This window comes from Corvus moneduloides, chromosome 12 (assembly GCF_009650955.1).
Source record: "Corvus moneduloides isolate bCorMon1 chromosome 12, bCorMon1.pri, whole genome shotgun sequence".
Lineage (NCBI taxonomy): Eukaryota > Metazoa > Chordata > Aves > Passeriformes > Corvidae > Corvus > Corvus moneduloides.
This window is the reverse complement of record NC_045487.1, coordinates 17,222,845-17,249,084: the sequence shown is the minus strand read 5'-3', so window position 1 is coordinate 17,249,084 and position 26,240 is coordinate 17,222,845. Positions and strand designations below refer to the sequence as shown.

Here is a 26,240-nt window from a genome sequence, read left to right as displayed (position 1 = left end):
GGACACAAGTTATTGAACAGATCACTGGGGATTCGCCCAGGTGTGGGCTGCTAAAAATCTTCACAAGTGTTTCAAAAAATTCTCTGCAGAATAGGACAAAATGGATGCTATTCTCAGGCTGAGACCACTCAGAAGCAAACACTCTCTCAAGTAAAATAGAAACTAAGGCCCCCAGCACATCATAAAATCAGGCATTTCTGCCTGTTCTACCATTTTCCCTGCCTGCAGATTCACACGTTGCTGAAGGTGTTTTCAAAATCCAAGCAGAGCTCAATATTAATAGTGGCAGAGTTAGTTACTGTCCTTTATCAACTTGGGATCAAATGTTCCAAAAAAAAATCAATGTAGTGTTTCCCCACTGTGTTTGTGAAAGCAAGAGAAAATACCTGCAGCAGATAAAATGATTGTGTTTTCCCAAGTCATTAGCATGTTTCAAGTGATACACTCCTAAAATAACTTTATGCAGAATCAGTGGTTTTTGAAAGAGCATTTCAATTTCATTTGTCTATAAATATTTCCATTTCGGCATATCTTTCGTGCAGCTGTATCAAAAGCCCTGTGTCAGGCTGGTCCAGGCCATTGCATCCCCTCCAGAGCTAGAGGGTGCACTCTTACCCACTACAGGATTGCTGGGTGAACTCCAGCACAGTGTGTTGGGGTTGGACTGGACGATCTTGAAGGTCTTTTCCAACCTTGATGGTTCTATGACAGACAGGGCTGAGGGCCCCTCTCAGCTGGGGCTCCTCTCGAGGCTGAGCAGCCCCGGCTCCCTCAGCCTGTGCCGGGCACGGAGCTGCTCCAGGCCCTTCCTCAGCTGCGCAGCCCCCGCCGGCCCCGCTCCAGGAGCTCCCTGGCCCTGCTGTGCTGAGGATCCAGAGCTGGACACAGCACTCCAGTACTTCCATAAATAAAAGACTAAAAGCCATACTCAAAACACGACAGAATTAACATTGAATCTATAGAAAAACTATGGATTTTAGGCAATAGAAATACTGAATTTGCTAAGAGTTTGGATGGCAGAGCTAGAATGTCTCACATATTTGTTTGATGTGAGCTCAATGTATCAGTGTGACTTCTTTTACTTACAAGTGCTTGCAGAAAGTAGTATCCTGGACCCTTCTTTTACCTGAGTCAGTGAAAACCCTCTCCATTGCACAACTGTCAGCAGAAGCTTGTACATATCCATAAGCAGGACTTGTACATATCCTTGTACATATCCATGAGCAGGAACTCTAAAGTCTGCAGTTTTTCATAGGCAATAAACAATGGGTACTGCATGGGGTAGGTATAGAAAAAGGGACAAAGAACTGTGAGAGAAATAATGATATACACAGTATTTTTCAGATCAGATGTACCAATGCTGTGCCTCATTCAAGCAGTTTTTTTGACAGTGTGGAGGAAGAGCTGTGATGGCCACAGCAAAAGAGAAAGACATGGAAATCTCCAGTTCAGAGAAAGCTCGGAGTGTAATAGAAAGCAAGCTGGCTGCATCTATCCCCAAGACAGAGATTTCACTCATCATTGTTACAGAATGAAAAATTTAAGAAAGCCCCAAGAGAAGAGTTTTCTTATTTTATTCAAATGAAGCTTCCATCTGAAGGCGCATATGCCACCATATGGGATACATTTCAGGCATTCATTAGGAGAAGAATAATTAGTCTAGCATCATACCAAGAAGAAAGGAAGAGGCCCAGAGGATAATTACTTTAGAAACAGAAATAAAAGACCTTGAAACTAAATTTGCTAGGGACAAGTCTATGAAAAATGAAAAAAAAAGAACCTTATTTATGGGAATTTGAATTTGGTTATCAAGGCGGAGAGGAAAAGGGGCATGCCCACGACAGGATTATTTTTAGCTTGGGGAGAAGCTGGTACATTATTGTTTCAATGATTGTGGAAAACATGTAGTCTCATATTTCAGCCATTCACCACAAGCAAGAAGCCTCTTCTGTAGTACAAAAGAGATGAAACACTTCCACATTATCCTGGGAAGAACTGCTCTGTGTGTCCTCTCTTTGCAAATACACCGTTAATAGTGCTACTGGTCATGGGCTTTAAATGTGACTGTGACCCTTTAAAGGTTCCCAAAAAGGATTATTCCTTTGTAGGGCTTCCTATGAAACAACCTGCCAGGAAGAGAAATGTCTGTATTATGTAAATAAAGCACAGATTGAATAACAGAAGAATAAAGAAGGCTCAAAAGTATGTCAGACGGGGATTTCCGTGGGAGCAATTAAACACACTGAGAGAGTGCTCTCTATACATCAACTTAATCCTAACCATGCATTGAGCCAACGTAGCTGTACCTCACCTTCTGGAGAGGAACAGACACATTATACTGAATAAAAGCCATGCATTGTATAGTGCACCACAGTCTGTCTCTCAAGCCTCAGGCCCTAAGTAACTAACCCTAATTAACTCTTGAGTTTGGAGTTCCTGTGCTACTCAAAAGGCCCATGGGAAGTGAACAGTGACAAGATTTGGCCCTTGAAAAGAAGCACCAGTGACTGGATTCCTCCTCCTAATGCCAGGAAACACCTGATATTCTGCAGCACTGAAATTGTAATGGGAAGCAAAGATTTGTCTAAGTAAAATCCTTTGATTGAGACAGCGGTCAAAGGGACAATTCTTTGATGTCTGGAGCTCTTTGCAGCAAAGAATAAAATGAGATCTCACATTGCTGTGTGTGAGACAGATGGTTTGGGATATGACAGTGGTTCATTCATATTGGGAACACTTGTTACAATGCATTATCTTTTAAAGATACAGAGGAAGCTATCTAACATTTTGTGACTCACCTACAGTATAAACAAGATAATTACCTGGTTCACCTGCTAGAGCTGGGAGATCGATTATAGAAGCTAATTAGAGACCTGTTTTAAGAAGATATGAACTCATGAGTTTTTGTTATGGGTTCTTCTCCTCTTAACACACCACAGAGAAAACCATAGAACAACAGTGATTAGCCTTATTTCATTTTTATGGCTTCTCCCATTCAGAGTGAGACCACAGAAAGTCAAAAGTGTAGCTAATTTACTTTAGCAAGCTAGAAAACGCAAGTTAATTTCCTTGCTTTACTACTTAGAAAGCTCTGCCAGAGCATTAATGTCAAAGGAAAACAAAGAAAAAATACGTATCCATCTGGAATATGAACATAGCTTGTGGTAGCTTGACAAACACAGGCAGAGAACACTGTCACGCTTGCAAGGAGGTAACAGATATTGGTAGTGATCTTTTGAGCTCTTGGTTATTTGTACATGTCAGCAGCACAGCAGAGAGAAGTACCAAGTTGGGATGTTTGGTTTTGGTTTGGTTTGTTTTTTATTTTTTTTTCTGGCACTGGAGAATGTTTCTGTCTCCTTTAAGTAGCAGTATTCCTTACGGTTGTTATTCCCAAAAGCAGAACATCCTTAGCACTGCTCATGAACTCCTGACTGCTCATATCTGAACACATCACATGTCTATGATCTGCAGTCAGTTCCCAGATCCATGTGTGCTGTCATACTCCAGCAGGAATTACTGTTGAATCTGTTGAGTCTGCAAATTTCAACACAGCATCTCTACCGACACGTGGGATGAGAAACACAAATTACTTTGGGAAGGCAGAAAGACTTTAATAATTAGTACTCAATTCCCCAGTGCCCTGCTGTCTGGTGTAAGCTGCAGCTCTGAGCAGGGCACTCAGAATTCCAGCCCACTGAAATGAGAAAGATCTGACAGATCTAAGCCACCAGACTTGGGTGTGAACTTGCACAGGCACTTGGAGATCCCAAGGAGTGAAATGTGGCCTGAATTGTACCTTGTTAGACACCTGCAGCAGAGCTATAAAAAGACCTTGGCATTTTAGCCACACAATTGTAAACTAAACCCTGCATTCATCAGGAAGATCTAAATAATTTAGATTTTCACCAGACTGGTTTTGAGAATGTTTGCCCAAATATTGCAGACACCAAGCAATGAGACACAAAACTGCGTGAGCTGGGAGGTACAAATTGGGTATTTCATCTCTCCCACGCACAGCCAAGGGAGGCATCATTCAAGGACCTTGTCTGCTGTTACCAGGTTGCACACAAAACATGAAGCTTCCCCTGCTTCCCCTGCTCTTCTCCTGAGTGCTGATCGAGCACCAAACTGCACCTCTGTGGCTCCTGTCACAGCTGGCTCATTCAGTCCTTACCTGGTCACTGAATCAGTGGAAGGAGCACGAGTGAGTGACTGGTTCTAGTGAGCAGAACACTGATTTGAGTAAGGGAAATGTCAGGTCACATTTGCTGCCTCCATTATTTTTAAATAATAAGCTTTATAGCTTATGTAAATTCAATAAGGTAAATATGTTATTATTGCTTAACCAGTTTGGGGCAACGTCCTGCCCCAAAACATGCTATATATGCTGTTTCAGGCAATCTGGTAGGTGACACTCTCCCTCTTATCTTAATCTTAATTCTGTAAACTGTCTCCAAAAGAATAAATATTCCAGGCTGGATGACAAGGGATCAGCCAGCCTGGCTGTTCTGCGTCAGGCCAATACATTGATGTTCGAGGTTGACTGTCCAGTGAAGCCCATGCAAGTGAGGTACATCAGGAAATGTAAACTGTATTGGACATAACTGGTTAACAGGGTTAAACAAGAGCAAAATCCCCAGAAATTCAGCACTGAAAGATTGTCTTTGGATGTGTCCCAAAGCAGAAATGGATATGAAGAGGGTGTAATGGATGGAGACAGACTCTGTAGTTGTACAGTTGCCCTCACTCAAAGAATTTCAGTGCCTACAGAATTCATCAGCAAGCAAGAAAAACCTTCACAGTCTCAAAGGTACTCAATTACTGGACTTACCTGCCCGGCATGGTATTTTCCTGTATCTATGGCTCTTGCACATGCAGATGCTCAGCTACTCATCAATGAGATTTATACTTCTGCAAAAGCTGGACAGTAACAGAGCTAAGTACCTGGAGTCCTGGGGGACAAGGAGCTGTGCCTGAGGCAGCAGAGTGTCCTGGGGCCCAGGAGGCCAAGGGTGGCCTGGGGGCATCGGGACGAGCCTTGGCAGCAGGTCAGGGAGGGGATCCTGCCCCTGTGCCCAGCCCGGGGGCACCTCTGGAGTGCTGTGTCCAGCTCTGGATCCTCAGCACAGCAGGGCCAGGGAGCTCCTGGAGCGGGGCCGGCGGGGGCTGCGCAGCTGAGGAAGGGCCTGGAGCAGCTCCGTGCCCAGCACAGGCTGAGGGAGCCGGGGCTGCTCAGCCTCGAGAGGAGCCCCAGCTGAGAGGGGCCCTCAGCCCTGGGTGTCCCTGTGTGCGGGGAGGGCTCCGAGCAGGGCCCGGGCTCTGCTCCGGGGCCCAGCAATGGCCCCAGAGCCACGGGCAGGGCCTGAGCCCAGGGAGCTCCCCCTGCACAGGAGGCAGAACTTCTGCCCTGGGCAGGGCCCAGCCCTGAGCAGATTGGCCAGAGAGGCTGTGCAGTCTCCTCCCTGGGGATATTGCAGAGCCCCATGGACACACTGCTGTGCCCTGTGCTCTGGGATGGCCCTGCTGGAGCGGGGAGGTGGCGCCAGAGGAGCCCCTGGGGGCCCCTCCAGCCTCACCCATCCTGGGGTTCTGGGATTCTGTGATCTCCTGTAGCCAAATTAGCACCTCCCATTAAAAGACTGAAAGCCCCCAGACACAGCCCAGGAAATGAGAAGGGCATCCACAATGTCTTAGGTTGTGAGAGGACAGCATGGTGGATAAATTGGAAAGTAAAGATTTTTTTCCTGTTGAACACAGCAATGGTAAAAAAATCTATCAGTAAATATAATATTGCACTTTAAAGCAGGCCTGACAGCAAGACCAAGCTGTGCTTGTGTTTAATGGTCATTAATCTCTGCTGAAAAAAGGACTGACAGTTCTCTCTTTCCTTTTGACTTAGAGATCCAGTGAAAGCGTTCACGAGAGCCAAAATCAGGTTATCAGTGTACCAATGCAGGATGCCAAAGAAAACTCTTATTGAAATCAAAGTAGGAAAGGGAAAAAAAGAATAAGAGTCTCCCAATGCCACCCGACAACACAGAGTTAAAGAACAGGGGGAGGAATATTATATTTAAGAGACCAGAGTTATATCAATGTGAAGGTTTTATGTAGTGGGCCTTTGTCAATCAGACAAAGGCTGGATTTTCACCTTAGCTTCTTAAATACCCCATCCAATAATTAATTTAACTGATATGGGACAGCTATATTATCCCTGAATAAAGTGATTTGTATAGATCTAAAAGCAAATGCCTTGGCAAAAGACAGAGTTGATCATTATTTCAAAGCTCTTATTTTTCCCCTACTCTTAAGACTTGGGAAATTATTTATTTGACAATCTGAAAATAAAACTTGAGCTCTATTAGCATGTAGACTGCTCAATAAAATGGAAAAAAAGTCAGAGAGAGGATTAATAAATTACATGCTAGAAATGGGAAACAAGATTAGAGGTGACATTTTGGCAGTGTCTTCCTCACAGTGAAGGAAAAAAATGAAACAAGATTAGTTGGAGAGGAAAGAGGGAGTCAATCAGTAGGAAAAATGAATTTAGGAAAAGTGAGAAAACCTGTGAAAAATGGAGGGGTTGATTGGGATAAAGGGTGCTACAAAACTGCTCTGTGGCAAGGAGGGACATCACTGCTCTCCAAAGATAAACCCTCAGTGAATTGGGGGTAAGATGTGGGCTGGGGGATGATGGGCTGGTGGCAGAAAGCCCAGTGGAGGGGACAGCAGTGAAAATTGGGGCTGCTCTTGGTGCTGCCAAGACAAGAGGAGCGAGTTCCCCCAAGGCTGGTTCCGTGTCCCTCCTTCCTCCCCTCTCCTTTGCTGCCACAGAGGAAGGGTAACATAAGCACAACCACAACAGCCCGTGTGGATTCACAGACTGAGGCAAGCCTGGATTTTCGGCGTGTTTGTTTTCATGGCTCACCACTGATAGATTATATCCCACAGCACATCTCCAATCTGCATATCAGGCTTCCTCCAGCACATTACTATGGCAACACCTTTTGGATCAGGGATATTGGACATCACTGGTTCTTTCTGCTTTCAGCAGCAACCCGAAGGAGCCTTGGGCTGCTCCTCTGCCAGCCAGTGGATCTCTTCTTCTTCAGCTTCCTCACCTCCACCACGAGGGCTCGGCTCCCTCAGCTTCCTCTGTCACTGTGAAGATGATTTCTTTTCCCTTCCTCCCTCTCTTGTAGTGGCTGCTTCAAGCCTGTCCTAAGGATGAACACATGGGCAGTTTAAGAAGATGCATTTCAACTGCTAGACCCAGATTATCATCTGAAACTGACAATTATTGCTAATTGTGTGTGCTTACAACAGGGTACTGCTACCATGAAAGTAAAGTTTGCATGTCAGGCATGCTGTGAACAAGCTTGGGATCAAGAGCAAAAGAATTCATAGCTATAAAAATAAACCTTTTTGGGACAAGTGTTGCAAGAGCTACTATTTGGTCACTCTTCAGCGTCAGTTTTAGTCCCTGATTGTCTCAGGCCTCCAGTCAGTCACCTGTGAGATCCTAAGGAAAAAAGAAAAAAACCCAAGAATAAAAACCTAAAAGGCCTTTTGTTTTGACCATATTCAAATTTATGGGAATCATTCCACTACAAGCCTAGTTAGTCCTTCCACAAACATCTGAACAGTTCAGGACACTGAATGTGGGATCCTGCTGGAATTCATCTCTACATGAGCAATCACCTGAAAAAGACTATTCGCCCGGACAAGAGCACATCTCACTGCCTTTGCAGGTATCAGTAAAATGCCCATTATAGTTTCTTGTGTTCTTCTGCAAGACGCAGAGTTCAGGAGATGTATTCTGTATGCAGGAGCAATTACCATCCTCTAAAATGCTCATGTTCCGACAGCAATTACTCCACAGCAGCTAAGAAACAAGGTAGATGATTTTCCCCTGTAATTTAAAAGCAGGATTTAACTAGCAACAGGCTGCCATGCCTTATAAATGTTGACTTTTGGAATCATAATTCCTGTAACTTCGTCTTCACTGAAGAGTTACCTCAATTTGTCAATGAAATTGAGAGTAGTTCATGTATAAAAGGTAAATTTTTATGTCCTAAGTCAGCAGTAATATTATACTGCTGAAATATTTATTAACCTTGAGAATTTGAAATGAATGCATGGTTTGCTTATGGTCTTAATGGGACATCATCTCACCTAAACCCAAAATGCAGGTAGATGTCTAGTATTTTTTTTTTTCATTCATTGCCAGCCTATTGACATCATTTTATTTTCAAGAGTATTTTATTTTGAAAGATAATATTTTTCTAGCTTGTATCACAGCCCACTTTTAATTAGGATGAGAGACAAATTGAAATTAGCCTTTATTTTCCTTTCTCACAAAGTGTTCTCTATTCCCTATTAGTTTCCCACAGAGATTTTTTTTTAATGAAGAGGCTTTGTTTTAGAATTTGTAATCTCCTGGACAGACTTTATAATGATGAAATATAAGTGTCTTTCCTACCATCACCTGCTGTGTTTAGAAAGCTTCATATAAGGCAAGGGGTAAAGTAAATCTCCAGTTCCCTGGGGGTCAGTTTGCAGAACAGGCAGGTACATACATTGTGTAATCTCTTAAAACTCTGCAAATGGAGCTTATCCTCTTGGCCTACTTGCTCCTTAAAGTGGTGGCAAAAACATTCTAAAACAAGAGCAACAGTTCAGCAGGGGAGATGCCAGGCAGCCCTTGACCAAATGCAAAATACCCAGAAGTGTTCATTAGATGATTGAATCACAGAGTTCCCAGTTTGGGTTGGGAGGGACCTTAAATCTCACCCCATTCACACCCTGCCATGGGCAGGGACACCTTCCCCCGGACCAGGTTGCCCCAAGCCCCGTCCAACCTGGCCCTGAACACCTTCACTTCCACACCTCTGACCTGCCATCAAAACTCTGTTACACACCTACAAATTCCCCATTGTTTAAAGAGGTTCTCAAGAGAATCCTTCCTAGATTTTTAATCCATCTTGACCAAAGGCCTTAGGGCAAGATTCAGCACTCAGACCTGACAAAACTTTTGTTATAGAACACATAAGAAATACAGTTTAGTCTCGACATCACAATTTGAAGGCTTTAAGTTATCAAAACACAACCAGAGAGTCAACATTCCCAATCTGAACCGTGCATGTCTGGACAATTAACCACGCACTGAGTGCACGTGCATTTCTGAGTGACACTCACACTCGTATCAATAAGTTTTCAAGACACTGGGCCGATTTTTTTCAACATTTTTTTTTCTTTTACTGACCCTAAAAATCTTATTACAGTGATCTAGCCAAAAATGCGCCTGATATAGTGTTGCCTTCACACCTGGAATGAAGAGCCTGGTGCTGTGTTCTGCAGGTAACAGTTGTACAAATCAGATGCTAAATTCCAAGCCTGTAAGATGCAAGGGAGAAGATTTCTTTCGGAAAAGTACATCAGGAAATGTTTAGCATTTTGTGCATTGTGGAGATGCAAATATAATACAGAATTAAAAGTAAAGAAGGAAAAAATTGGCAGGAAGAACCAATGATTTGAAAAAGACATTGGACCAAACGTGAAAGTACAGTTAATGACCACACTTTTCAGTCACTTTGATATAAATTCTGAAGAGGAAGGAATCACTAAAATATGGCATGGCAGTAGAAGTACAATTTGCACACAATGTAATAAAGAAGAAAAGAGAGAATCAATTAAATTTGGCAGAAAGACAGATGTGATGAAGCTACTGGTTAAAAAATGGCCCCATTATTTTCATTTTTTATCTTAAAAGTGGAAGATTTCTAGGTGAGGATATTACACTGGAGATTTAGAAAAGTCATGTAAGCTTTGGATAAAAGGAAATTGGATAAAGAAATGAAGGAAGAAGATGCAGAAGAAAAATTGTTTCTGAACATTAATGCTATGTCCTAGAGGGTAGTACATAGCAGGACATGCAGCAGCAAGCACTGTAATAAAATCTCTAAATGCAAAAAGTAATCAAAGCTTAAGGAGCTAAAGCACTCACAAACACAGGGGTACATAAGAGTAAATGAAGTTAAAAGACTGTAACAATGATGAAAGAAAAGAGAATAGGCTGAAATTGTATTTGAAATGGGTTTTAGAATATGTATAAGAAAAGAAAAGAGGTTTACAAGGGCTGGAAGGAGTATTGTAGTAGGGGAAAGAGATACAGAACACAATTTTTTTTTTTTTTTAATTTTTTTTTTTTTTTTTTTTTTTTTTGCCAGGGGATGACACTAAAAGAAAATAAAATTGTATAAAAAAAATGCCAGAGAGGTATCAAAGGGAATCAGTTTCATATAAAAGAGGATCAAGAAATAACAGTACCTGAAGATTGACACAGCTTTAGAGTGAGCTGAGAGCTGTCCCAGAATTCCAAATAAAATGGCACTGGGTCAGGTAAGACTCTCAGAGAGCTGCACAGATGAAACTACTTGAGGAAATAATTATAAGGACCCCAACATCAATATTCTAGGAGAAAAATTCACTCCTGTATGGAGGATCTTTGCAAGTCCCTGGCAGTATTTAAGATTTCAGGCTTAGTAATTAGAGTTCCCCAAGTCTCATAATAGAAGATCTGATAAATACTATGAACAGCCAGGAGATAAAATTTGCAGAGATGACACAATTTCTTAAGATGTACAAGGTGACAGGACATATCCTGGAAGTGTGATTACTCAAAGCTGAATGAAGGCACATCACGCAACACAAAGTGAAATGACACGGGGTTGGAAAGAATTATTTAAGCATCTTCTATTCATTGCTAAGTTGTAAATGAACTTCTTACAATAAAGAGCAAAAAAAGAATCTCATTAATTTGGGACTCTTCAATGGAACCTTATTAAAAGGAAGAGAGAACGATTCTACAATTTCTCAAAATTGCTGCACATTGGGAGAGACAAGAGCTGTAAAGACATGTGGTGCATGTGTGTGCATGTGTTTGTGATTATTGCCAGTCTCCCTCACAAAATTAGTTTGTAATGAGATTAATAATACATGGTCAGATGCACTTTGTATCCAGCTGAATGCTATAAAGCATGGAAAATGGGAAGAGGAGAAGGTGATGGAGTAAAACAAAAAATCTGTGCGGATAAACCATCTCACTGATTTCTTATTCTTCATTCTCTGAACATTGCGGATAGCCTTGAGAATTCCTCAGGTGTGAGGAACTAAATCAAAAGCGCCACAAAAAGCAGAGAGAACAGTAAATTGTGACAACTCCTAGAGCTGCACCAAATCTGTAATTACACAACAAACCTTGCCATCAAAAACATATTAGAAGGCAAAGTGCTTGGGAGCCAAAAAATCTGTCATGGGGAGGGTATTCAGTATTCCAAAAACATGATTACCCAAAGGCAGCTTAGGTACAAACTTCTGTGCCCTCCCAGCTCCTCAGTGGGGCCCTGGGAAGACACAGCCAAGCTCTTTGTTAAAGCTGAGCAAAGCCTTGCACACAAACAGCGCCCCTTGGTGTTGATCATGAAATCTAAGGGAGGAGAGCAGGCAGAGACACCATAATATTGAAATTGTTTTGTATTCAAAATGAAAAACGGATGGGGAAAAGCTCTGTATGCTCATTACAGCAATGGCTCCTTGGCTGGTGTTCCTGCTAGAAAAGCACTTGTCCCCTTCTGTGGGGTGTGAGGGCACTGCCAGAGGAAACTCATGCCTCTGATATTTAATTTACTGCATGACAGAATGCTTTGGAAAACAAAATGAAACCTTTGCTTCTCTAAATAATCCTCCCTCCCCCACTGCAGTCATTGTCTTTGTAATATTTTATGGCTTGTCATATAATACTCTGGGATATTGTCCTACAGAGGATGTGACTGCACTGCTGAAATGAAATACCTGTGTGGTGTTCCCTGCCCGTGGAACCACTGGAGCAGTGGTAGATGAGGCTTTGTGCATTTCTTAATATTTTATTTTGAATTTTTTTCCATTTTTGTAATAAAGAATGATAAAAAAAAAGAAGCAAAGAAGAAAACAAGCTTCACATTGATTTAGGACTTCAGGGAGAAGAATAAAGCTATTCTATCTATTTTATAAATGCAAATATGCTTATAACATTGATCTCAACAGTGTAAATCAATAATACCCAGAGCTTCCCTGTCCCCCACAGATTGTCTGCAAATTATAAATGGTGGTTACAAAAGTATAATCATGATGAAATATTATCAAATCTCATATTCTACTCATGCTGTAATTCAAAAAAGGAGCAGATATCTTGGAATTTAGAGTTTTGATGTTTTAATGAGTGCACTATGTTTTTTCTAGTGAAGCACAACCAATTAAATTGAGCATCCAATCTTTTGCTGAAGGAACAGTCTGCAGCTTCCAAATGACTGCAATTCTCTCTTTTCCCATTATAGGAAAATATTTTTATCCTGTCACCAAGCTCAGTGCACTCAGAAGCATGAAGCAGCTGACAGATAACATAAGTAGTATTCAATATAATCAGATTGGGCTGTGCATCTGACACAAGGAGCCATTGGGAGACCCAAGGAAACACTAGAACATATCTTGGAATTCCATCTTTTATTGTGGGATAAAAAACCAGTGTTTCTCACCTTTTCCAGAACTTCAGTCCTGATCAAAATTAGCCTTTTGGAAGTGTTTCCAGATCCCTGTGTTTGTTGAAAACCTTGCCTACTAAATATTTTAGAAATATAAAGGTCCCTAGAGAACATCACTGCTAGAAAATCTGACACACGGGATGTCAGATACTTCCAGGCTTAGAAGAGCTTAGCTAAGGATCTTGAGCATCTAAACTTTGGACTGTATTGAATTTAGACCTGATTTATCTGGTCTCCTACAGAAAGACTGGAAGACCAAGAATCCACACCTCTCCAAGCTTGATCCACTTCTCCTATCCACCTTCCTCAGATTCTGGAGAAAGGGAAAGATGAGGGTCACATTTTTGCTTTTTGCTCTTTGGGGAACTCCATGTCTGGATCCAGCACTGGGCCAGCAAAACATCCAGATCATTAAAATAGAATCATAGAATGACTTGAGTTGGAAGGGATCTTAAAGATCATATTTCATGGGCAGGGACACCTTCCACTGTCCCAGGCTTCTCCAAGCCCCAGCGTCCAGCCTGGCCTTGGACACTGCCAGGGATCCAGGGGCAGCCCCAGCTGCTCTGGGCACCCTGTGCCAGGGCCTGCCCACCCTGCCAGGGAACAATTTCTTCCTAATATCCAATCAAACCCTACTCTCTGTCAGTGGGAAATATTACAAAGACCACTGTAAATAAAATGTCTCTTAGTGAGAATCATAATTAGTTAATTAATGTGTTCATAGCAGGCCACAAGCAGTAAGTCTTGCCTCCATATTCATAGGTAATAATGCTGAAAGCGTTGAGCACTTATTTTTCCTCTGTTAAAAGCTCAGGTTTAGTCTCTCCCATTTAAAATAAGAGTAGCTTGAAATCTTCTTTGTGTTGTAGAGAATGGAGGTATGGGAAGGTTATTACAGTGCTGATAAATAAGACAAGTAATTTTACCACTTGTTTAACAGCGTTTGAACATTATCACCTTCTTCTCTGTCTGCTTTACAGTTAAGCCACATACAAGCTTCAGGTTAAGAGGTATACTTTTTTTTTTTCCAGAAGGACAACTAGCCAGGTGTTTTCTGACTTCTGAAACCACACAGAAGGAAGTTTTGGAAGATGTTGAAGGCAGACACGAGCCTGAGGACAGACTCTATCAATAACTCAGGAAACAGATGTTACAGTGTTTGTTTAGGCTTTCCGAACTAGTCTGATTTTTATTTTTTTACTTTAGTTTGAGAACTTCTTTTCCATGTTCATGTGTTTATTTTTGTTGAACAGTTTCACATTTCTGCTAGGGAAAAAGAAAACAAACCACAAGATCACACCTGAAACACTTGTGTGTTTGTTTTGCTGAGCCCAGAGGTGACACACCACCAGAGGTCTTTGCACATCTATTGCAATATTTGAAGTTGCTGGTGCTTTTTAATGAAGCTGTTCTCCCAGTAAGCCCCTGGGAAGGGAAATGCTATTATAGCAGACTATTATAGCTGAAGCACACAGGAGGACAGTGTAGAGCAGAACAGGGACTTGAAATCGCCTTTCAAATTACAGGGCTTGAACTTCTGTCTGAGGTACTTCCCAATCCTTTCTCTTCCTCTGCCCTCTTCCCACAGCCAGCTGCCCAGCACCACAGGCTCTGCTCCCTCATGTTCTCCATCTCATTTCCCTCTGGGTGTGAGACCACTAAATCATTTAAATCATCTGGGACTTCTCAGAGAGTTAAATGGAAGAAGGCACATTCTGAGTACAACCACTCCTGACACACCAGCCTGCCAGACACTCAGCCTCTTAGAGGGGACACGAGAAGTGGGATGGAAAGAAAAACCCCTGAAATTCCAGAAATGGATTTCAGAAGCGTCACAGAGATGGTTTTCCACACTTTTTGGATTCTTCACAGAGCTAAAAAAAGGATTCCTGGGAACATGGTGGATGTTTTCAGCTATGTTTTCACCTGATTCACTATGGCAGCTGGGGAAATTTTTTCAGTGTAAAGGCCCTTACTAATGTTCTAAGCTTGGGTAAGCTAATATGGTACTATGTGATCAATATAGTATTAAGTTATATTATACATCATATGTATTGTATGACACTAGAGAAACACATATACCAACATAAAAGTAGAAGAGGATCTCAGCCACTAAAGTTGTGGGTACAGCTTGCACTTTATCTCTGAGGAAAAGAATAGCTTCTTTCTTAAAGCATGCATAAGAACATGGTGGGATTCTTGGGATGTCCTGTGCAGGGACAGGAGCTGGACTCGGATGATGGGTCCCCTCCAACTTGGAATATTATGTGATTTATTTGCAAGCTGACTCTGTGTAATTCTCCATCAAACTCCGTTCTTGCATCATAAGGCCTCTGAAAACTTCCCTTGTGCTTTATATGAAGAGCCAATAATTGGCCTTATTTAGTTTAGATGAAATAAATAAATTTCACAGCCACTTCTCATATAATAAGGTTGGCCACAGCCTGTTTTTTTCTCCCCAGCTTGTATATTTTTGTTTGGAGTGAACATAAAAGAGCATTTTCTTGCATGCTGAGTGTTCATTAAAACCACTTCCAAATCTTTGCAGCCATTAGGGTCCTCACTATGTTCTGATCTTCCTGTCATATTGATTTAACCATAAAAACAATCCTTTCTTCTAATGATAATAGTAAAGTTATTAACTGAAAGTTATGAAGGACAGCTCTTCATCTAAAGACCTCAACTACTTGAAAAGGTTTCATAAAAGGAGTAAAATAACCAATCAAAAACCAGAAGACCTCTAAAGAAACAAGAGTAAGTGACTATGAAAATCACGTTCTTTCTCCCAGAAGCCCATTTCAAACTGGGCATTACCTACCTGAGAATTCCTTATTTGTTCCTCATGGTGGTATGCACCTGCTCCTTGAGCTTGGACAGTCCTGACAGTGGCATTAATAATGAATATAAACACCTTGTAAGTAAATGGAGAACTCCAGAGCTCTGATGTCTCCAAAGAGGCACTATTAGAAGCAGGTAAGAACATAACTAAACAGGAACAGCATTTCCAAGTTTCCACTTGGGAGTTGCTTCCAGTTTCTTCAGTTCCTCTTCCACTGAAGCCTAAGAAATATTTCCTTTGTAAAATTATAATTTGATATTCTTTTGGGTTAGGAGTCTGAGCAAAATTACTGGTGGACTTTCCAGTACTCAGACTGCTTGAGGATGTCTTCCTCTGGCTGAGCTGACACACTGCTCACTGTAGTCGATGTTGCCTTGCTGCTCAAAGGATATGAACATGGTAAAGTCATAGAAAAAGAAAAAAAATATTATTTCTAATGATCAGACAAACTGATAAAAGTTCTCTGTTCCTACCTCACCTCTGCTCTGATTGGGTACTGCTGATTACTTCTCAGGGAAAGAGTTAAGAACAATTATGACAAAATTACGGAAGTCATAACTTTAATGTCAAGACAGAAATATTGTGGTGCAGACCACTGTAATAAATGTTAAATTGTTGTCAAGAAAGAGCTAGATAAATTATATAATCCATTCTCCACATCTTACTGAGCATACAGAGCTGTAACTATTCTTCTATTAGATTCTGCCTAGGCTGACAAATTGTATGCTAATGGATAAAATCTTAATCACAGAAATAAGGGCATGAAAATCATTCAGTTTAGCTGAGATGCTTCATAATTTTCAGTTACTCTTTCACTTGTCTTAACTCATATTGGTAGTTCAGTCACACACCTCATCATCCCCTGAAAACTCAACAACCTCAGCAACTCCTCTGTAAAATTTTCCTTTTAACTCCAGTTTACTGTTGATGCCTCTCTGAAGAATTTTGTTACTGTACATTAAGGCCATCCTATAAAAACACAATTTATTTTACTACATTATAAAAGAATGCCAGTTATCCTGACACATCTGTGTTATCTGTGGGGTCCTGTGGGAAATAGTGGTGCAATAGCAGGGAATATGTTGCAATTTGTTTGGAAGCATTTTTACAATCACCAGGTGAGCGAGTAATTGCTCACATGAAAATGGGGATCTCAGTGCCTTATCTCAAAGATGGGGATGGCTCTGTGTGCACAGAGCACCAGCAACTGCTTTTGAATTTCTGTGGCCAATCTAGCTGGATAAAGAAAAGGAAAATAAAAGAAATAAGTCATGGAAATGGAGGTTCCTATTAGAAGTAAGCTGGGGAGTTTTCACCAGGACAGGACACTGTGAGCAGCTGAATCCGAGCAGTTCAGTTCTGTTGTCTGATGTTGACCACGGCTCTGTGCATGGGGGAGGCTGAAGCTATTTAAGCCCAGCCTTGCTCAGCCAGACTCTGCTGTAGCATGGCTACACCAACTGCAGAGCTGGGACATCTCCAGTTTAACAGGATTCCTCAGAGTCATAACCTGAATTACCATAATCTTCTGACAAAGGCTGGGATTTAATGAGAGCGATTGAGGCAAGCCAAGTATCCCCTAATGAGGGAAGGCAAGAGCGCAGGAAACCGAGGAGTTTTTCCTGTTGAAAGCAAGATATCATTCCTGACTCAGGAAGAAGTGGGGAGTACATTACCGGCAAATACTTTTAGACTTTGAGGAGCTTTCTCTCCCTCCTGCTGATCTGCCTAGTGGGTTTTGCTCTCTCAGTCTCACTCTCTGAACTGCACAGTTCTCATGGCTCCCAGCTAGGAAGCAGGAGAAGGACTTACTCCTTTCTTACCTGCTAACATTACATGCACACAGACTATTAGTGCTTAGCTTCAAGAGGGAGCATGCTCTGCCAAAGGTATTATTGCCTCACCTCACAGGCATGGAGGATCACAGCTTTCTTGTAAGACTGCCTGAATTTTCTTGGGAAAATAATCTAATGTAAAGCTAAAACTAAAAAAAAAAAAAGAAAAAAAAATTAACAAAATTGGCTTTGTGCTAAAGCATTTGGAAAAATAAAATAATTTTTATATTCTTTCTCCTCTGAAGCAAAATACTTTCAAAAATAAAAGTTCAACAGCTCAGACATCCCTCTGAGAAAGCGGATCTGTTGGAAAATGTCAATTATCTCTAGGTGGAATTAAAGGAGTTTAGTTCACTCTGTCTCCCCCACATACATTGACAACGCTCTAAAAAACAACTTACAATGTTATCTCCTGGCCACACACTATTTTTAATGGCTCTTTTTTTAGTTGGTTGATTTTATTTCTTGTTTTAGGCAATTTTCAGGAAATCTTAAGCTTTCCTCCCATTTCCTAGTTGTAATTATTCTGCATACACTTGTGATATATCAAGAACTCCATTTCCACAGCCCTGTGTTCATAATGATGTGTTGTTCACAACTGGTGATCACCCTAAGGTTTGTAATGCTATAAATAGAAGTTGAGAAGCAAGGCACATCCCTATTGTTACAATGTGCTGAACAAACAAAAGGCAATGCTTTGTATTCAGTAAATGGACTATTATCTTGTCCTTCAGTACTCAGATGCTTTCCCTTAGTAAAAAAATTTAATAGATAATTTTACAGCTGAATAACATTTGACCTTGGAACTGCTCATTGAAATCAATGAGGCAAGCTGATTTTTATGCAGCATGTATGCACTAAAAAGGCACTTTAGGCAATTCCAAACATGAGACAGCATAGCAGGAAACACTGAGAGTTCCTTGAAACATGAAAGAGCTTGTGTGCTCTACAAGCCTTGTAGTTACTTCTTTGTACACTTCTAAACAAGTGTTATGTGTTTAATCGTAGCGGGACTCATAAAAAATGTCCACGATTGCTGCATGTACAAGGAGATGTAGTGATCCTAAGAGTTTCATCACAGCAGACTATTTCTAGCAGTTTGGGTGTTTTTTTAATTGAAAAGTCTCTCCAAGGACTATCAGCATGGGGTTTTTTTCCAAGACAACAAGTACTGCTAAATGGACTTGTTTTCATAAGAGCTCAGCTGAAGCCTGCTATGATAGGCTCGTATTATTAATATTAAATCTCTACATTTTGAGCTTGGAAATCCAAACCCTTACCATACTATTAATGTGTCAGCATATCTTTTAAGCATCATGGTTTTTATTTGTAGGTTAATTCTTCTTTGTCACTTGAAGCCACTCTTCACCAGAAAGCAAAATCATTGATCCAGCTATTGAACTTGTAGTAATTCAGATGATTTCCTATTCCTGGAATAAACCCCCACATAAACAGTGTATTTAACAGATTCATAATTTCTGGACACCCTGATCTTCAGAGTGACTCTGGTCAGACCTGAATTAATGGCTCATGAAGGTATATAAGCCAGTGTGAAATGACATTCAAACCTATATGTGGGTTTGAAATAAAAAAGGAAATTTGGATCTGGGAAAAACCAAATAATTGGTTCTACTCTACTCAACTGGTCACCCTCCTTGCCAGACACATTTAGTGTAACAAACTTCAGCAACATTTAGCCCAGAGAAATCAAACCCACCCTTAATTCCTGCTGCCTGAGGTCTGCTGGAAGACCACTAAAGGTCCCATTCCAGTTTTGAAACACCAAGTTCTATAACATGGATCAATTACCCCCTACATGATACAAATTACAAATTAATTTTTTGCTGATTATTATACACTTAATTCATTTTCGAGAACAACTCGCTAGAGCATAAATGTCAATTTCATTATTGTTTTTTTAAAACTAGGATTCAATTTTGCATTTCTATCATATTCAAAAAAATAATTTTCAATGTAACACAGTGGGATATTCATATGTGCTCAGAAGCTAATGAGGTATGGGAAATAGATATGCTATCATAAAAGGAAAATTACTAAATGAGAAAAAAAGATTTTAAAAAGGATCTCTTCGAGTGAAAAAGAACAATTTCATCACCAAATGGGACTGCTTCTTCACTGTATCTCTGGTTTTTGTCATCCCATGCGGCCTGTTCATTTATGTAACTATTTTGGAACATTCTCCGGCTTTCACTGATTGAAAGAATCCTGTTCATTAAACATCTTTCTAAAGTGTTTAAAAAAAAAAAGCCAAGGTAAAGAATTGTATAAAGACCCTTTAAAAAATAAAACTGTGCCCATTGTCTGTTGGTAATTCTGTTTTGACTATAGCACGTAAGTGCTTCTCTAGACCAGCAACACAGTGAGGGGAGCACACAGCTGTGCTGCTCAGGAACACTCCCTGGTTACTGCTCAGTGAGCTGAGAATTCTCCTTCTCCTCCTGTGGCCTGAGTGCCCCTTTTCCCTTCAGACATACTGGTTGCTCAGTGCTTTTCCAGCTCCTCACCATATTCCAGTTCTAATGAAATCTCTGTTTGGCTTAGATTTGCCTGCTTGCAAACTAAATTCTGGCAATTGCACAAAGATCAGATCATTTGTGTGAGCTGATCCAAAGGCTCGGATGTTCCAGGTGAACATGAGCCCTGGTGTTATGACAATACCTGATGAAAGTCTGAACTCCAATTTAAGGTGTGACCCTCCAACCAACTGGCAACAGTTGTTGGAAAAGTACTGTTACGGCTGAATTAAAAATTCTCTTTAATTAAGAGCTACATGTTCAGAGAAAGTTAGTGAAAGATGTCTCCAAGCAGAGTAAGAAAGATACATATTCATATTCTGATAAGGTAATCAAGATGTTGATGTTAATATTAGAGCAATAACTTTAATTGTATTTCAGCAAACGAATGGCAATTAGAAAACAAATTATCTCAGAGAAGCATGTCTGCTGCACAGCTTAGCCCCTAAGGCAAGCCAAAAGCTAAACCTTTTTCTTGAATTTTAATGCAGGAGATAAATAGACACACCTCTGGAATTATTCTAAACAGAAATACCATAAACAGTTTAAAGTTACTCTGAGACACAAAAGTAAAAAATTCCTTTCCTCTTGAAGTGGGGTCTTTGTTGCCACAAGAAACATTAGCATGCAAGAGTAAAATACTACTCTTTAAAGATGGGGAAGTGTAACAGATGTTGGCCATGTTAATTAAAGAGCATTTGTGGTTTAACTGTCCTGGTTTAACCTCCCCAGCACCAGAGTCCCTGCTGCCACATTCACTTCCCCCATGCTGGCATGGGGAAGAGAGGCAGGAGAGTCAAAGTGAGAAAACTCGTGGGTTGAGATAAAGACAGTTTAATAGTAAAACAAAATCTGTGCACACAGGCACAGCAAAACAAGGAATTCATTCCCTGCTTCCCTCGGGCAGGCAGGTGTTCAGCTCCTCCAGGAGAGCAGGGCCACATCCCATGGAACGGTTCCTCAGGAAAACAAACACATTCACTCCAAACATCACCCCCTTCCCTCTTTTTCCAGCCCATTTTATATGCTGAGCATGATATCACATGGTCTGGAATGTCACCTGGGTCATTTGGGGTCCCCTGTCCTGGCTGTACCTACTCCTGACTCCTCGTGCCCCCTCAGCCCCCTTGCTGGTGGGATGAGGAACGGAGAAGACCTTGGCTCTGTGTAAGCCCTGCCCAGCAACAGCCAACACATCCCTGTGCTACCAACATTCTGATCCTGAGCCCAAATCACAGCTCTGTAACAGCTACCATGAAGAAAATTAACTTGATCTCAGCCAAACCCAGCACAGAAGAGTAAATGATTTCCATTAGGGTAAGATTTAGAGCATAAATGCAATGTGAATGATCCAAGGTGAATTTTTGTACTACCTCTCAGTGCTGTGCTGTTTCACAGTGACAAACCACAGCTACAGCTACGTTGCTTTCTGACAGAAATAAACACTCACCCTGCTTTGTACCTGACCATATTTGCTTTCCTTGAATCCTGTCTCACCTGGAAAGGCCGTGGCCAGCCAGAGTGTGACTCGGTGTGCCAAGAGCTAGACTGGATTTTCACCAGTGCAATTGAGAACAAAAATCTGGTGTTAACATTTCCATATGCAAAGTCATCTTCTGTGATAAAAATGCCTCATTCCAACAAAAATATACTCATGTTTCAAGCCATCAGTGTTTTTCCTTCTCCACAGTCCACTCCCCCGGGACAACATGCCCCATCTGTCAGGATGAAAGTCTGTTCTTACGATCCATTCACCTCAGTGCTGTAGACTTTCTGGTCTGTATGATTTGGCATTGGCTGTATTTTGCTAAAACAGTGGTAGCACAAAATGCTCAGGCATTACTCAGCCCTCTGTGGTTTGAGTCATACTATTTAGAAAATTTATAAAATCTTTGTATCAAGCCTGAGTGGTTTTAATGATGTTGCAACTGAACCCACCAAGACTGCAACAGAACATTACGATTTTCAACCATCACATTACATGTAAATGGTGAAAAGCTGGCCTGCAAGTGAGATCTTGATCCTTAAAATTCTCCTTCTCAGAAAGGAAATCAGGGACAATTTCTCATTGTACCTGCAATGCAACAGTCCATCTTGGTTCTACAAAGCAATTAAGTACCTCATTAACTTTAAGCACCTGCTTAATTCCCATGGCTTTGAAACCAGTGGGAGTTAACTGCTTGCTCCTGAATTTGTGCAGGAAAAACACGCTTGTCAAAACTTGGGGAAAAAAAACCCAACTGGATTATGTCTGTTAAACTTCTTACAGTCTGGTTTAATAAACTTTATGGTACTTGAAATTCATCTTGATTACATAAATAATCAGACTGGGGCCCAAATGCATGATGATATTTCAGCAGTCTTGTCACACAGTGCATCAGACATTACATGGTCACAACAGTCTTTTCAGAACTTGGAATTATACTGATCCAGACTCATTTGATGGCTACTGGGAAAGCAGGTAAAAAACATCTAGAGGAAAAAAAGCAATAGGAGTCCTCTTGATGGAGTCTTTTAGGAGACTGAACAAAATACTTTTAATGAATGTGATGTTCCTTCTTTTTAGCTTGACTTTTACTCTGAGGACTCCAAGATTTGCATGAAAAACATGAGGCTTTTGTCAAGATTGTCAAGCTGGAGGTGGCCAGGTGTTTTACAGCATTTTAAACACACTCACATAGGACGTGTCAGCCTCAAAGTGTCTGTGGTCTCACTGAAGGAACAGCTGACGAAATACAGATTGAGGCTTCAAAGGTGTAGCAGAGACTCTTCCAAAGTGTGCCAGGTGAATCATGTGCTGCATTTTGTAGAAAATTAAACATCCAGTGCCAGCTATCCAGGAAATATTTCCAGAGGAATAGCTAAGGAGCAGCTCACTAAACTACCCACATCCACCTTTACAGTAACAAATATATCGAAGGGTTTCACTCTACATTGTGAGCTTCATTGTGATGCACCTATATATACATATATATGTATCTCAATAAATAAAAGATGTCCTCTGGACTGCTGAACACTTCAAAGTACATATCTGAAAGTTTTCTCCCCTCTACTCTGAAATAAAACACATTTTTTTTATTGTCTTGGTTATCCAAACATCTTTTTTTGCACAACACATTGATCATAGCGCTTTTCTCATAGAAGCTATTTACCTTCACAGATGGTTAGAGGCTTTCTTAGAAACCTTTCTTCTGAACAAGGAGGTAAAACCCCAAATCTCAGACACGCCCCTTTCAGCTGGTGATATCAGGGGTGCAGTACGTGGCAGACAACTTGTTTGCTTCACAGAAATCACACAAACTACAGTGTCTCACCCACACCACTAAGTCCTTTTCTGCTAGCCAGGAATTCAGCCTTGGGAATAAAACATTGAAAATTTGGCTTATTGTTAATTTTTGGTAGCATTATCATTTAAATTAATCAATGGTGGATCAATAAGCAAAAGTGAGATATTTTCATGTCACGTACCATTTGCAAAAGTTGGGGTTTTTTAACTGTTTTTTGTTTAGCTTTCTAAATGTAAATTAACTTTTCCAGTAACCTTTTCAAGCAGTACACTCTCTTAAAATGTATTGTGAACACCACTTCTCAAATATGCCTGCTTTGCCTTAACAACAAAAGACAGTGAAAAGCTGCTGAGGAGAATCCAAAGGGCCATTGGATTAAAATTCATGAAGGGCAGTTTCTCCCTTCAGTGCCAGAAGTAATTGCATACACACTGAACATTAGAGCAGTTCCAGAAGTTGCAAACACATTATAGGCAGAAATTCAAATGTGTTGCAAACCTTCTCATCTGCTAATGTCTTTCTGCATCTTATCCACTGATTTCCAGCCTTAAAACTGTGATTGAAGTGGTTGGTCACGATTTAGGTAACAGTCTAAATCAGGAAAACTTAATTATTTCCAGTGTTGGAGATGCTGTAAGAAATATGTCTGATAAAAATAGTGCTCCTACTGATGTCATGTGGGAATGCATCTGCTGGGAAAAGGTCCTGTAGTGACTCCTAAGCCACAAGCTGAATATGAAAATGTATTAAATACACACAAAATTCACATTTTTCTATCTATCTTCATAGTTTTTTTGGCTGTTTAAGGCAAACTACTTTTACTGAGCACACACACCAGCTTCTATTTAGACTCTTGGCACAAAAGCTTCTTAGATTTACACCACAGTGTGTTAAAATTCACAGGGAAGCTTCAGTGTAGAGCACACTCCACCTTTTCCTTACTTTTAAAAATGTTTTGAAAACAAATCCATCACATTTAGCATTTGTACATGGTACTCAGCCGACAGGCTTAAATGTTACTGAGTGACAGAACTGGTACGAGCCCGACTGCAGCCCTGCCTGTTGCAGCAATTGAAAGTCAAGGGGACCCTTTCTAGTCTGGAAGGAAATGAGAGTTTTCCCCTAAAAGAGAGAAGCCAATTTCTTTTGCCAGGGTTTTAAAACAAGGGTAACAGCACAGCTCAAACACCATGAGTCTACATTCAGTATAAGGACTATGTATGACACAACTGATCCATGCAGTCTGTGTATGCACACCCGCACTTGCTTAAATTAACATAGAAACCCTACTCACACAGAAATATAAATGCAGATTTTGTAACTTCCAGGTAGAAGCCCTCCTACTTTTTCTGAGAAAGAAAGGTGGCAACTGACACTGGTTTCACACTGGTATTTCACAGTGGAAGAGAAGGAACCTCTAGCCTACCTACATGAATTAGGTACTATTCTTAACTTTAATGAAATTAAATAATCTTTGAGGAATTTATTACAAAGAGAACGAAAGAGAGGGAGAAAGACAAATGAGGAACTGGAATTCAACACCATTTTATTCCACATACCATTGTGTCCTTTGCCCTCATAATATCTAGCAGTAAAATGCTTTCTAAAAGCAAAAATGAAATATTTTATTCAAAATTTATCAATTAATCATATTTTTTACAGAGTGATTATTTAATTTTAGTCATCAATGGGAATGTTGAGCTCCTTAATATCAGACTGAAGCTATGTAAGAAAAGAGCATTAATTAGTTTCATCCCAAAATGCAGGTGGAAAAGGCACTTAAATGATCTAACATAGGCAGGTGTAGGCCCTGATCTCATGTGAAAGATCATTACTGTCTTTCTTTTGCATGACTTAGTAAAAATCCGGCTGTTCTCGAAGTCACTTTGTGACCTACAGGAAATAAGGTGGTTTCCCTCCATTTCCCAGTGTTCAGTGCCAACAGCACAAGGTTGCTTTCAGAGCTGCCACGCTTTGACACCCATGTTGACAGGTTTATCCCATAACAAAGATTTAATGGGAGTGGAAATGGAATGCAAATCTTGACCCTGCGGGGACTGGTCCCCAATGAACGTGATGTTCCTTCCTGCACAATCCTGCATAACCCTAATTTGCAACAACACCTTGTACGCTTGTTCTGCAGAGAAGCCAGATAATCTCAGGCACCCTTTCTTGTTATTTTCTTCCCATTTATTACATGTTAATTCTGCAACATTTTCAGTGGCAAAGCCCCCTTGGTTCCCTGGGAAGGCTGGGATGAGAAATAGAGGTGTCTGTGGGAGTGGATGTCAGAGGAGAGAGATCACAGAACGACAGAAGATGCTGAGTTGGAAGGGACCCACAAGGACTATCGAGTCCAGCCCCTGTCCCTGCACACACACCCCACCAGTCCCACCCTGGGCATCCCTGGCAGCGCTGCCCAAACGCTCCTGGAGCTCTGGCAGCCGTGCCCATTCCCTGGGGAGCCTGGGCAGTGCCCAGCACCCTCTGGGGGAAGTAGAACCTTTCCCTGCTATCCAACCTAACTCTGCCCTGACACAACTTCAGGCCATTCCCTCAGATCCTGTCCCCAGTCACACGGAGATCAGTGTCTGCCCCTCCTCTTCCCCTCATGAAGAAGCTGTAACTGTGATGAGTCTCAGTCCCAGCTGAACAGACCAAGTGCCCTCAGCTGCTCCCCATGTGGTTTCCCCTTGAGGCCCTTCACCATCCCCACAGCCTCCTTTGGACACTCTCTAATAGTTTAATATCTTGTTTTATATTGTGGTGACCAAAATACTCAAGGTGAAGCCGCCCCAGCCCAGAGCAAAGCAGGACAACCCCCTCCCAGGCCTGATGTCCCCAGGACATGGATGTCCCTCCTGGCCCCAGGGCACTGACGACTCCTGTGCTGGAGTGCACACGTATGTGTACATCACATGTGAAATAAAAGAGAGCTTTGACAGGATGCAGCACAGATTAATATTTGAGTGTGCAGAAAACTGCCAAAAGAACTTAAATGTACAACAGGAAAAATTATATGCCCCAGGGCCCAGGGACATGAGAAGGGTTTCCTCTGATGCCCATCTCTTCTATACATGTTAGCAAAAGCAAAGCAATGACACAGACCCATTACTAAAGGATACAATATTTTTAAATAATCATGCAAAATCATCAGTAAATGT

The 26,240-nt window shown here is 41.2% G+C and overlaps 1 long non-coding RNA gene across 1 annotated transcript in view; it reads right to left on the bottom strand.

The window, feature by feature from the left end:
• Positions 1-5,470: 5,470 nt before the first annotated feature.
• LOC116450096 overlaps positions 5,471-26,240 on the bottom strand; it is a 47,960-nt gene continuing 27,190 nt past the window's right edge. Inside the window, exon 3 of the long non-coding RNA XR_004242677.1 lies at positions 5,471-7,221. This is a non-coding gene — a long non-coding RNA (uncharacterized LOC116450096). The remainder of the gene's footprint in view (positions 7,222-26,240) is intronic.